This window comes from Lepeophtheirus salmonis, chromosome 9 (genome assembly GCF_016086655.4).
Source record: "Lepeophtheirus salmonis chromosome 9, UVic_Lsal_1.4, whole genome shotgun sequence".
Lineage (NCBI taxonomy): Eukaryota > Metazoa > Arthropoda > Copepoda > Siphonostomatoida > Caligidae > Lepeophtheirus > Lepeophtheirus salmonis.
The window spans coordinates 553,163-567,465 of record NC_052139.2 but is presented as its reverse complement, the minus strand read 5'-3'; the positions used below and the strand labels follow the sequence as shown (position 1 = coordinate 567,465).

Sequence of the window (14,303 nt, the reverse complement as noted above, 5' to 3'; positions counted from 1 at the left end):
GTAATTTTGTTGACAGTGGAAGTAGTGCCTACTTTAATGCACTCAAATATTAATATGACTATATTTGGGAGAAAATATACATATAAAAGGAATATTTTTGTGTTTTATACATAAAATATAATTATATCATCATGCAATATGTTGATGCTCCATGAAAAACCAATTAAGGAAAAAAAATCAAAATGATGCTGACTACATCAATAAAGTTGATCATAAATTACTTTACTGTGATGCAAGTCCTTAAGAAAACAGTATATTTGGAATAAATGCTACCAAATACAGAGTAGAAATTCAAAATTGACAATAGCATGACCAAAATACGAAAAACGTGATTTTTTAGAATCAAGAAAAGAAAACATAAAAAAAAAAATTTGATACGGGTGAATTTGTATATTTTGTGGCAAATGTCCTTTTTCACAAAAATAACAGGCTTGTTACGAAAAAAATGGCAGCTCTTGAGGATGAAAATTGTGTCCATGGCGTTTCATGTTGTATTGATGGTAGCTTGAAGTAATTCCAACTTTTCGAAGTCTACCAAAACTGAAAAGTTTAAGAGTTTGATCTCAGTGCTTGAGAAAGCCCTATGGAGATAAACTAGAAGTAATACATAGTATTACTGCAGTGGTTTGGACTCTTCCTAGCTGTATGAGGATTTAATGCACTTCTTGATGTTGTAGACAGTCCGGGTAGATATGCCATGGGCTCTGTAGCCTTCTTTGTAACTCACACTGGCGCAAAGGAGATTCTACAAGCGGTGCCTTTTTGTGGTTGCTCAGAAATTTTTATACTTAAAGACACAAGAAAAAAAACTAACTAGTTTGTTCTTGTGTAGCTGTTGTTTGGATACATTGTAAAGCTTTTTAATTAAAAATAATAGCAAAAAAATTGTAATTAAATTATATTGCAAGTTTTTGAGAAGTTTCAAGTTTCTATATACTTTACTCATTTGAACTTATACAAATGTGTGGGCCCTTACGAATACGTATTATTAATACTGGTATGAACAAGGTTTAATTTATATATTTACTTTGCTATAGTTATAGTGATAACAAAATGGTTATAAAAGTCACCATTAGTGGCACAAGGTAACTAAATAATTAATTTTAGTTATATAACTTAACTTAATAATTATTATTGCTATTTTTACTAAGAAATATAAAATAGATTTTTCATATCAAATTATAATTTAGTGTACTTATGATTTTGATTCTCTGATTATTTTTATACTTGTCTGTCCTTGATATAATTTTGAGAGTATAAAAAAGTTTTTATTTATAACAACTGTAAATACTAAAAATAAGCAGATTTTATATGCGGGATCATCTAATTTTGAAAAAAGAAGAAGTATTTATGTTTAGAGGACCTTTTTTCAAGCTTTTATTCCGAGATAAATAAAGTTTTTCTTCTTGATCATGGTACAATAATTACATCATTATCAAAAAGTATCTTCTGAGGATATGACTATTTGAGAAATATTTTGTGTTAGTCTAAATTGTTCAAGTTTGATATCATAATACGTAAAAAGTTAAAAGCTAATCAATTTAAATTTATACATAATACAAAAAAAAACTTTATAAATAAATTCTAAATCAGTAAGTCATAAGTTGTTATGATAATCGGGAGAAATTAACAATAAAAAAAGAAAATTAACATGTTCTTTGATTCTAGCATATAGGATCTTTTCATAGGCAAACGATTCAACACTTTTTCAATTACAAGTACATTTGATATGGCCCAAGCTAATACACTAATCACATTGCCTTTAGAAGCCAATTTTTTTTAGAAAGAATAGGCATCCCCCAACTGGTATGATTTGAGGTATAGCGTCTGGATCTACCTCCATATTTATACCTTAGTTTGGACCCCTGATTTTAGAATAAAATTGTAAGTAGGCAGCTTTTATTCGTAGAGGGCACTTAGATGGACCATAATAATATAAAATATTCTTTGTCTTTTTTAATTTTTTTCCTTTTCTTTTAATAAATACTTTAACAAAAAGTATTCATATATATTTAAAAACTTACAAGGATAATAATTTTTGGAATTTTACGGGTTATTATTTTTTATCTAATATGAAGTAGCTGTTTATTAGTAAAAATTTCATTTTTAGAAATATACTATTATACTCTAAGGACGTTATGCTCTTGAAGGCCAAAAAAATGTCACCAAAACTATTTTTTGAGCATTAAAAACCTACCAGAAATTTTTTAGCAAACTCCATTTTTTAGTATAGCTGTGATTTTTATGTTTAGAGGACCTTTTTTCAAGTTTTTATTCCGAGATAAATAAAGTTTTTCTTTTTGATCATGGTACAATAATTACATCATTTCTGCAGACATTTGTATTTCAAATATTTAGACTGTGATATTATTATAAGGACTGATTCAATTACTGTATTGTATTTGTGTCTTCTAATTGTAATTAATTTTTACCATGTATATTTTGAAAAGTTCAAAACTCAACAATGTATTACAGTTCAATTATTTATTTCCCTCATGAGAAAGGTGTCCATTTTTTATCTATATATTGAGTTCGTTCAATTTAATAATAAAGGGTTTTTCATTAACAGCGCTCACATTTTTTTTAAATAAAACGAAAACGGTTTGAGATATCGACAACTTCTTTATTTGCCGTTAAATACATTCAAGTTAATTTATGAATGAAATTCGATGTCGTTTGAATGGCCAACATGTGCACGTTTGACGAAGTCCAATCGTTGAACCCAATTTTCGACTACTTTTCCGGATAAATTGGCTGAAACTGCAACAATTTTGCGTTGAATATTTGTTCTGAGCTCTTCTAACGTCGACAGATTATTGGTGTAGACCAGTGCTTTCACGTGACTTCAAAGAAAATAGTCTAGAGGCGTTAAATCGCACGAGCGAGGCCGCCAATTGACTGGTCCATTTTTGGGGAGATAAAACGCTCACCAAACTTACTCTTCAATAAATTGATTGTAACATTTGCTGTATATGAAGTGACACCATCATGTTGAAGTTGAAACCACATATCGTTCAAGTCCATATCTTCCAATTCAAGCCAAAAAAATAAATCGGTTATCATGGCGCGGTAACGATTTCCATTCACAGTAACGTGACGATTGTCATCGTCGACGAAAAAGTACGCCCCAATGACACAGTCAGCATGCAATCCACACCAAACAGTAATTTTTTGGGGATGTAATGTTGCCTCATGAATCATGTGTGGGTTTTCCCGGCCCAATAGCGCATATTTTGCTTGTTAACAAAGCCATTGAGCCAAAAATGTGCCTCATCACTGAAGATGATTTTACGTTAAAAATCAGGATCATTTTCGAATATTCCTTCAGCCCTTTTTACGAATTCCCAACGTTTTAAGTGGTCAAGCGGCTTCAGTTCTTGTGTTAACTTGATCTTATACGGGTGTAGGCCAAGATCTTTTCGCAAAATTCGCCACAACTTATTCACGGAGATGCCCAACGATTGAAAATGGCGCGTAAGAGACAAACTTGGGTCATCTTGAATAAGATATTTTTTACACTTCGTGCATTTCTTTGTCTCACTGGCACAGGAATATTATGTAGCGTGTATGTGGACTAAAATTGTTCCACCAAACGTTGAATTGTTGATTTTGCAGGTCGATTACGTTGACCATAAATTAGCGTTAACGCTCTTAAAGTTTGGATCTATGACTCACCACTTTGTAATAAATTTAAATAATTTGCAAGCGTTGCTCGAATGTGTACTGCTCCATGATGAAGCTACAATTATTTTTGAGTACAGCTGTCAATGAAACAATAACAAATATGACGTCGTTTTCGAAACCTATCAACGTAAAGTGAGAGCGTTCCTATTGAAAAACTCTTTATTATAGTATCTAACACTATGTACATAATCTAAGCTAATGTTTTGTCAGTATTTATGTATTCGTCCAGTCTGTCTTGTCTTAGGACTGGTCCTTAATACGGTCGGTTTTTAGAACTATCTGTAATAGAACTGATCAATAGAAGAATAAATTAACTTGACGGACGAAATCAAGGATTGAACTTTTAAGTTTAAGGACTAATATTAAAGGCTGAACTATACTAGAGCCATACTAAAATGCCCCAGCAGTAAATAAGTACTGACTCAAATATAATCTAAGGTATATGTTATTTGTTAATAAAATTATTAATAATATTATAGGGAAAAAATAATTTCATATTTCCGTTCCTTTTTTAAAATAAGGATATCTTATTCAATATTAGTCACATAGAATCATACAATGAAATATTGGAAAAGTGTGAGTGCATACTACAAACACTTTTTATACAGTGTGGAGCATGTCCAGTTCAATAGTGAATTATCAAGAGTCGAATATTGAGGTTTCAAAGGAAGACCATATTTTACATTTCTCTGTCTGAAAGAATCACGCGTTGAAAGCGATAAAGAAAAATTTCAATTTATACAAAGAAGATACTCTTTAAGTCTGTATTGAACTAAAGTCGTTTGATCAAAAATATCCTATAATTCTGCCCTTTTCTGTAAACAACTTGACCATTAGAAGCTGGCAATTGAAGAGAAGTAGTCAGCATTGTTAAATAGTAAATAAGTACACATTAACGAGACAACAGTAGGCCGCATCAATATTTGATAACAGTGCTCTGACAACTTGAATGGGAAATTTTTATGTATCCACCTTACAGTCCGGACCTGGTACCAAATCACAACCATCTGGTCCGTGCAATGTATACAGGACCGATACACTTTCGATTCATGTTGCACAACAGTGGTTCGAGTGATTTGTCCCCCTCAATTCTGCCCTTTACTGTGAACAGTTCAACCGCTTGAAGCTGGTGAACAAACAGACGCGTCAAGGATTGATAAATAGGAGACAACTAGTCGTCACTAAGCCAACACCAGGGTGCACAGATATTTGACGACGTCAAAAAAGGTCCAGATGCTCGGATTGGAAGTTTTTATGTAAGAACTTTACTTTTTGGACTTCGTACCATGTAACGACCACCTGTTCCTGTCTATGGCTAACGCGCTTGATGGTATAAATTTTTTCTCCAAAAAGGTTGTTAAATTTGGTTGTCCGAGTTTCTTTGCTACTAAGGACCTGTTGGTTTCCCTATGCTATACCCAAACCCTAAAAACCATTTTTTGCAGCTCAAGGATGTCAAAAAATAAAAGGACTGAAATGGTTAAAAACCAAACAATTTGAATTAAGCAAAAAAAAATCAGGACTCCGACTTAAATGATTAAAATAAAAATTTATCCCAAACAGAAAAGTAAATAATTATTTATTTTCTCCAAAATGCCCGATATAGAAAAGTCCAGTGGTTTCAAATTTGGTTATAAAGAGGGCCATATCTATATCAACCAGAATTGAGCAATGTTATCTGCACATACCTTTCTGCACTTAGCGGACGTTAGAGAACGTGTGCCGTCAAGAAAAACAATTCTGGTTTTTGATTTAAAAAAAAATTAATAATACGACCCAGCATACTGTATGTACTCGTATTTATACTTAACTAATAATGACTAGTAAAAAAAAAAGAAATACTGTAACATTATTTTACCCCAATCCTTCTTTGACATATATAAAACATCTTTAGGCTCTCAATTAATCTTAATAAATAATTACAAACATTTAATTAGTTCAAATTTATTTTCGTGGATTATAATATTTATTTACCATTTTTTACATAAATACTAGATGAACATAGGATCGATATTTGTTGCTAAAATATAACATTTTAATACATATTCTATGTGTAATAAACTTTATTTGGTGATATAAAATAAATACTATATTAATATATGTTGGTCATCAAGACAAAATTAAGCCAGAATGAATTTCTTCTAAATTGAGTGTTAAATAAATTGATATTCTTTGACAGTTTTTTCGAAATTTTTAAACCGATTTATGTATATATCACATAAAGTAATCAAAATTGATTATCACTATAAAAGAATGATAATTTGAGAGATTTTATAGAATAAACATTACTATGTTATAAATTAAATTCTTGTGTATATTAAGTAAGTTATCCCACAAATTTGATTACCAAGTTATATTTAAGTCAAAAATGTCAATGAAATATTGGGATGTATGTATTTCTGAAGTAAAAAATAAATCTATTTTTTTGTTCAAGATTAACTTAATGTTGATACACAACATATAACACCTTAATAATTGATAAAAATTGACATAAAACTTGCATATGGTGAAGCACTCCCGAATATAAGGTACTTAGATGCTTCCACCAAAACAAAAAGGTTTTTGGAACTCTTAAAAAAAGTTACATCCGAGTTAAAATGTACTTAGTATGCTCAATACGTATGATAATCCACTTATTTCAAATATCAAAATTCCAACAGCTTGAAATGAGTACAAGTATGTATAGGAAAATATTAAACTAAAATAATCAATTATCATACATTTTGAAAACCAATCCATGAAATCCTTCAAAAGTGTTGGTGATTATGTAACAGAATACAGAGTTTGGAAGCTAAAAGTGACTGTTAATTAATGTTAATTTAATAATTAATAAAGAAAGGTGTAGTGATTTATTTGACATTATGTTTACCTTTTTCTGCATATAAACAAACTATATACATTTCGCCATCTTGTCATCATGACAGAACAAAAAGTTAAAAGGTAGTTGATCTCATATATCCTTAACAATGAAGTTGAGGTGGTCAGGATTATAGACATTTCGAAGTGCTCCAAGAGCCTGGTTTTTTAAAATGGGCAAGATTAAGAATTTTAAACTTCTGCAACAAACCAGAAAGTTGAGGACACAATTGATAGATGGATCCTTAGCTCATCTCCAGCTTGGAGAAAAAGATCAAGGATGATACCACAGAATCGATGTATTGTCATGCCAGTGATTTGTCCATGCGTGCTTGGACCATCAGGAGGGCCGTGAAGGGCGATTTTGGATAGTCTTTATTCATGTGGACCCCATTCCACCTTCTGGAGAGGCCATGAAGGCCAAGATGCTCTAGAGGTAAAGTGATAAAGAGATGTGATCACTTCCTCTCCAGATTTGAAACTTCTGGACTTTGTTTTGTGATGTACTTTGAAGAAAGAAACCAACAAAACTTTAAACTCAAATGTAAACTCAGTGAAGTACATTATATGTAGTGGTTGTGTGGGAAAACTTTTGTGATGTTTTTTTTCATCAACTCCTGCTAGGCCTTCTGACGGCTTGAAAAGGCTATGATTGATTCTGAAAGTGACCATATTGAGTGACTATGTTTGCAAGGGCTGTTTTAACAAATTTTGTGAAAAATATTTTTTGTTAATATTGAAAATAAAAAAAATATTGAAAGATTTCTTTAGAAATATCTGGATTCCACTTTTTCCAACACAGAGCTTTATTTCAAAAAACTCAATTAAAAATTGTAAAGTTAATTTTTAAACAGATAATATTGAGTACCCAAGAACATTTGAAGTAAATAATACGCCAATATTAAAAAAAATCTGTTTTCCCATTATTCCATTTCACTCTGTATCATCAATATTAATTATCTTAATATTGATGATACAGAGTGGAAACAAGGGTTGTCACTCAGAGGGTTACTTAACTAACTTAGGCTATTAATAAATAGTAAATAAAAGATTTTTTTTTAAATATGTATTTGTAAAGACATAATAGATTGCATCTTTTTAATACAATAATAACAACAATTTCAAAAAATATATATATTTAATACTTTAGAGCATACCCCTTTCAGGATTACTTTTAGGGACTATAGAATAAGGATTCAAAACTTGTAGTTGTATGACAAAATTACGAAAAACGTGATTTTTATGGAATCAAGGAAATAACCCTCAAAACCAAGTTGTGATATAGGTAAATACTATATCACGCTATATTTTTGATGATTAAGGCCTCCTTTACAAACAATAACTGCTTTGTCACGTGAGCAAAAAAACTGGCAGCTCTTGAAGATGAAGGTTAATTCCATGGGATTATACATTGTCAGTCTGGTATGATGTCCACCAACCACTCTTCCCAACTACATTTCAAACGGTAAAGTCCAGTGGGTTGAGGACAGGGATGAAAGAAGGTTGTAATGGACTTTTGATGTTAAAAGAATACCGAATAGAGATGCCAACAGTCTTTTCAGTCTCCTCATCACTGAAATTGGCACCGACGGGAACACATAAGCTTAGCATTTTTTTTGTTACATTGACAATTTTACACTTAAAGACAAATGATAATTCCTGTAAAAACTACAGTTTTGAGCGAAATACAGTTTCTAAGTGACGGGCCTGATTCAAGGGTGCAGATTTGCAGAATTTCCAGCATCTTTACAGCTTCCACTTTTTTCAGGAATCATAATTTATTTCAATTAACTATCAGTGTAAATTGTTTTGTGAAAATCTTGCTTTTAAATCGAAGGTGTGCTTAGCCAAATATATCCTCCAACCTTGCTGCTACATTCCTCTTTATATGAACAGAAAAAATTATTATTACTCTTCTTAATTTTATCAATATAATTACATTAAGTATATTTACAACTACATCACTCATGGAGAAATAAACACAGTACTATAAAGCATGGGCATATTTTATGATAAATCGTTTTTCTTATGTGTTCTCATTGATCTCATAAAAATTGTACAATTTGATAAATACATCATGGATATACTCTTATATCTTAATCTTACTTTCACTTGAAATAAATATAATTTATTCAGATGTAGAATTGGAGTATATAAATCTTGATAGGTCTTAATGTATTTATCTGAGAAGCCCAATTCATATTATCCTTGCCCTTCACTTCATACAAATATATTGTTGTCAAGATTCAATAGGAACTTTTTTTTTCACTATAAATAATAAATCTACCACTATACACACAAGCCTACAGATCCTAGAGATCAGTTAGGATTTTTTATTATAGGAGGTTTTGTTGGTATGTCATTAAACTGTTCCTCAGTTATATTCTGCCACTTTGGTAAACGGGTTCTTTGCATTGTGGCATGAAAAAGAGTCAAAATCCCCCCCAGTCTCTTCCACTTCCTTTAAGACTCTCCTGACAAAGGACCTTCCAGGCTTAAAAACTTTGCAACTTCGGTATTGTCTTGTCCGGCATGAATCGCGACTAAGTCAATTGGGGTGGGCATTTTTTTAACAAAGGCCAAACACTTCTGCCTATCTGCCACAAAAACAAACAGAGCTCAAAAATTCTTTGCTGAAAACAGCCCCACAATGTATATTACCGGGCCGTGCAAAATTATTTACCGATGATGTAAATATAATTTTTAAGAGGTTTTGTGGCAACCAATCTAATTGTTTCGTATTTTCACTGTTAAAATAAACAAAAATCCTTCCTGTGAGAGCGTAACAACTTCCACACGTGAGAACATGTCCAATCAGGAAACAAAGACGATCGAAATTGCAGCCCTCCTCAGAGCGGGAGTGCCTCATAATAACATTATAGAACAGGTTGGGGCCTCGTTGAAGACAATTTACAACGTTTCAAAGCGCTTGGAGGCTGGGGGTGATATCCAGCATTCCCCTGGGGCTGGCAGGAAGCCCACTGTCTCAACAAGGCAAGTAAAGGCTGTGTTCAAGAGGACTCCCAACAAGTCCATTGACGACAAGGTCTGGAGGAAAGTCCCTGAGGCGTACTGAACGCCCTCTACTAACAGAACGTCAGCGAAAAGTCAGACTTGAGCGTGCCAAGAAAATCTTGAATGATATCAAGAGCTCATCTCGACGCATCATCATTTTTTCAGATGAGAAAACTTTTACGGTCGATCCTGTTTTCAACAGAAAAAATGACCGTGTTGTGAGCTTTGGAGATGTGCAAGATAAGCACCGCTATGTGGTAACAACAAAGCACCCTGCTTTTGTGATGATGTTGGGTCTCGTGGCCTCCAACGGGAAGGCCATGAAGCCGTCATGGTTCCCCACTGGCTACAGCTTAACAGCGGAGAATTATGTGAAGATTCTGGCGTCCGAGGTCCTTCCGGGGATCAAATCATAGTCGGCAACTCTCCTTGGTGTTTTCAACAAGATGGAGCACCCGCTCACGCTTCCAAGAAAGCTCAGGAGTGGCTCTAGGACAACATGAACTTTTGGCCCAAGGACTACTGGCCCCCTCAGAGCCCAGATCTGAACCCACTAGACTTTGCTATCTAGGCGCACGTGGAGACCAAGGCCTGCAAAAAACGACACCAGAACATAAATTCCATATAGGCTGCTGTCAACAAGGCCTGGGCCTCCATGGACGCCAATTACATCCAGTAAGTCTGTGGCAGCTTCTGACGTCGCCTGACCAGTGTCATTGAGTCAAATGGTGGCTAAATTGATTAAAATTGATCACAAACTATTTTATTATTCTAAAAATGTATGAATAAATTGTTTTTCAAGTCATTCGAACTGTCATTATTGTCCGCGATATGTTCTGATCAAAAATCGGTAAATAATTCTGCACGGCCCGGTATTGTGCAAAACTGACACATTTGAGCAACATTCAAAGGTGGCCCTTGGCTAATTAGAAAACCAGTCCTAGAATGGATCCAACACTAATAATAACAGAAGAACAAATTATGTAAAGAGCATCATGTCATTTAGTTATCGCACCAGTGGTTAAATCAGGAGTACACGTTCAGTGTAAGTAGAGGGTGGGGTAAATTATGTAATGGTGAAGTCATGAGAGGCTTTTGGAAGTTGTTGGTTTTTTTTTTTTAATTTTATTGGCGCCAAATTCGACAAAGAATATTACTGTTTTAAAAAATTAGAGTTAAATTTTTCTTGAAAATATGACATTTACACGAATAATCTTATTTTATACAAGACAAATTGAAAAAAACCTCTTATGATTCTGACAGTAATGGTGAATGGAAGTCAGTTAGCAGATTCATCAAGGTATGTAGTAGATTTATTTTTTAAGGTGAAGATTAATATAGAACAAAGGATGAAGTAGTTATTTACAAGAACATCATAGTTGAGCATTATGAAATTATTAATATTTATCATAACATGAAGTTGCAATATGAAGGAAACCATAACTAAGGGTTCATCAATCGTTCTGAACTTTTTAATTTCCCGTGTTGTGACGTCAAAAAAAACTGATTGATACTAGCAATTGGAGGGGGGAAAATGCAGGAAGGGGAAACGGAGGGAAAAAACTACAACAGTGCAAAGGGTTTTGACTGGAAAGCTAAATTTGACGAATTTTTTTTTTTTTATAGTAAAAATTGCCCACAACGAATATTGTTCATTTCAAAGTTGTGACAAATAAATAAATGATAAATAAGGTAGTCTTATAGACAAATTTGTTAAAATAATATTCGAGTCAGAACCTCCACACACCCTATTCATAGTCTTGGTTAACCTGGGATAATTGACTACTGATTTGATTACCCGTAACGATAATTTACAAATGCATTAGTACTATAGTAAAGAAAATATTGGAAAATCGGCTCGGCTAATCGAATCTCCAAATGAAATGTTGTACAAAATAAAATAACCATAACTCAAGAAATGTCAAGAACGTAAATTACTTGATGGATGGAAATATTAAAGTGTGATTACACTAGTTCCTTATTTTTCCTTTGGATTAAGATGAAGTGTTCCAGATTACTTTTACCTCGAAAAGCATGAATATAAACTTTTTGCCCAAATTTTTGGTTTTGTGTTCGACTGAATTTATTTTATATACTATAAATCAACTTTCATAGTTTTATATTTTAGTATAGGTATATTTTGTATGTTGTATTTATAACAATAAATGATAAATGATGTTAAAAAAATAAATTTATGAAGGAAATAAAATGTAACGGTGGGACAAATAGAAGTAACTTATTGATTTTTAAGGACCCTCTATTACATATTATTAATAAATATGTATTAACAACGTTATACTTTATTACATAATTATAAACAACATTAATTATAAGGATAATTGATACCAAGTCTGTTGGGGTATGGTTATCCTTTTTGTTCAAAAACAGTATTGGACCAATATCAAACAAAAATAACATTTCCCAATTCATTTTTTTACATCATAAATTTAAATATCCTAATATTTCTTACACATAAATATGTTCTTATAGACTATTATTCAAATTTCAATCAATTATACATAGACTTATATATAAATTTCTTTGATAAATTTATACACATACGCAATATATAAGCTATAGCTTTGATTCATAATTTTAAAATGTCTTCAACATTATCTTTTAAACAAAATAAATAAATCAATATCTAGTTATATAATTTTCTTGACAAATTTTTTGCCTGAATCTCATTATTTTATAAGTTAACTGGTAACCTCTTAAGTTTGCAATTTTCTTTTAAAAATATTACTTAATTTTTTTAACTTGATATTAAAAGTATTGGTTCGATAACAAGTTATGTATGAGAAGGTGTGGATTTTTTGTAAATTACGAGTGAAAAGCTGCAGCGAGACTTACAATATTAATAAATTAAGACTTCTCTTAACATCAGCTACCATTTATAGTAATTTTTTTTTATAAGGAAAAAACGAATTACTATTATAAAGAGGAATAAAGTCTAGATTTGAAATAGCATTTGTGCAGAGAAAATATACTATTTATATTTAAAATCAGATATATTTCATTTATCATTCGTTTTTAAAACAATTTATCTCAAAAACAGGTGGTAATGCTTATTTCAGAGAAAGATGTATACACCATGATATTATTTTAATGAATGAAATAAAAAGAAAGAAAGAGTAGACGACCAACCTTTTTCCTTTTTTTAAAATTAAACAGTCTTTTTTCTTTACGAAAAAATCATCCCTAGGTGTAACACAAAAGTAATAATTTTGCAATTTATTTGATAAAATTTACAATATGTAAAGATTAATTATTAAATAAAGAATATAAATGAATCAACATCATAAATCATTTAATTAAATAAAATTCAAAATGATAATGTGTTGAAAACATTTTTTTGATGAAATTAAGTTTGAAATTGCATGTATCTATTTGTATAATCATAATTAAGATATAAAAAAACTAATCTTAGCATTTTCACTTAATAAATTGATTATTTGAAGATAAAATTGACGGAATTTCGAAGACATAACTATATATGCAAAGCTTTTTGGGATATAAATTTATAAAACACAATATAACAAAAAAAACTTACCTAATTTAATACTTATAGTTGACGAAAATTCATATTGACGTCCTTATTACAAGATATATTAAACTAAATGGTTTAAGTTTAGTTACTATAAAAGGTTATAAATTAATATTTGTTCTTCACAACAAGATGTCTGAAAAAGAAAAAAAAACTTTTTGAAAAATCAACATGAAAACAAGTTAAAATTATTTTTCCATAAAGTAAGCAAAGATTAAATATGCAGTATTTGACAAAAAAAATTTCAATTTCTACCAACCAATAATTCTGAATAATCCCTTGTAAGTGGTAGAAAATGTAAAATAGATTATTCAAAATTGATTGTCACAATAAATGATAATAAATTAATGGAGTTACATCAAAACCCATATTTTACACTTAATAAGAAAAAGAAAAGATTTACAAATGACAAAATATAATTGAAAATATTAAAATTTTATATAGGTAATAGAGAGAACAAATCCTTAACGGTAAATAAGATTATCCCCCAATTAGTGGTACAGTATGGTGATTTGGTAATATGTCGAATGGGAATCTTATTTGGAGAAAAACGGAATTGAGCTCATATTTTGTTTATAAATTAACTGATCCTCTTAACTAGTACAATTTATAAAATAAATGCAACTTGTAACTAAACTAATTTAGTATTTGTAAAATTTCATTTTAATTTCAAATATATGCATAGATTTTAAATGGGACCATGAAAACGTTTTTAACCATTGAATGGACTTTTTCAGATTGGATGATCGTAGTCAAAATAAAATTTTCATTTGTTGTTTTTTTTCTCAAAAATGTTTCAAATTTGTTATAAGGGCTAAATTTCCACAATAACTCAATTTAAACATTCTTGAAAATTAAATTGTTGTGGAAAAATGTAATACAGATTCGTGATCAACGCGTCAAATATTGTTGAAATTGAAATTTGTTTTTTTTTTACTTGTGTATTTTATCATCCTGCTAATTACATCTTCAGGAACCAAGTTATAGTCACTTAAATATATTTTGCCCACTCATATATCCCAGCAAATAAACATTTACACATATGTTATCGAGCACATAAGCTTTATATTTCTTTATTTACAATAATAAAGTAATACTCACTTGCCAAATATAAATGATTTTTTTTGTATAAAAAGGAGAATGAATGATGGGAGTAAGTCTACCATTTTTATTCTTGATCAAATATATAATATTACAAATG

At 31.0% G+C, this 14,303-nt stretch overlaps 1 protein-coding gene across 18 annotated transcripts in view; it reads right to left on the bottom strand.

The window, feature by feature from the left end:
- LOC121124502 (uncharacterized) overlaps window positions 1–14,303 on the bottom strand; it is a 156,068-nt gene that overhangs the window by 58,044 nt on the left and 83,721 nt on the right. For all 18 annotated transcript variants that reach the window (XR_011781722.1, XR_011781724.1, XR_011781727.1 and 15 more), the window contains one exon: window positions 13,109–13,238. The gene's annotated coding sequence lies outside the window, so the exon portion shown is untranslated. The remainder of the gene's footprint in view (window positions 1–13,108; window positions 13,239–14,303) is intronic.